Raw genomic sequence first — 407 nt, 5'->3', positions numbered from 1 at the left:
GTGACCTTACGGCTTCCCCAGGCCACGCCCATCCCCTCCGGGACCACGCCCCGCCGCACGTGACCGCCCCCTCCAGCCCCGTACCCGCCCCCGGAGGGCGCCGCCTGGCGGCCGGGAGGCGGCAGCGCTGGGGGCTCCCCTCAGAAAATAACGCGGGGATAAACCTTTCCTTTCGGCAGGAATTGGCGCTCATTTTCGGGATACGCGATTGGCTGGCTGCCGTAAAAGTGCAGGCGGCTCCCAGCGCGCAAAGGGTTGGAATTTTTCCCCTCAGAGCACGATGAGTTTCCCACAGAGCTGACTGCGCACCCATCGCTGGCCCAGGCCATCGCTGTTGGCCATCGCTGTAGTCCCCCCCGTGGCTGCTGCACGCACACACATAAAAAGGCAGTTCAGACTGAACAACA

Source organism: Agelaius tricolor, unplaced genomic scaffold (genome assembly GCF_023055355.1).
Source record: "Agelaius tricolor isolate 1412-34295 unplaced genomic scaffold, bAgeTri1.0.p SCAF_13, whole genome shotgun sequence".
Taxonomy (NCBI): domain Eukaryota; kingdom Metazoa; phylum Chordata; class Aves; order Passeriformes; family Icteridae; genus Agelaius; species Agelaius tricolor.
Note: the sequence above shows the minus strand (reverse complement) of the source record.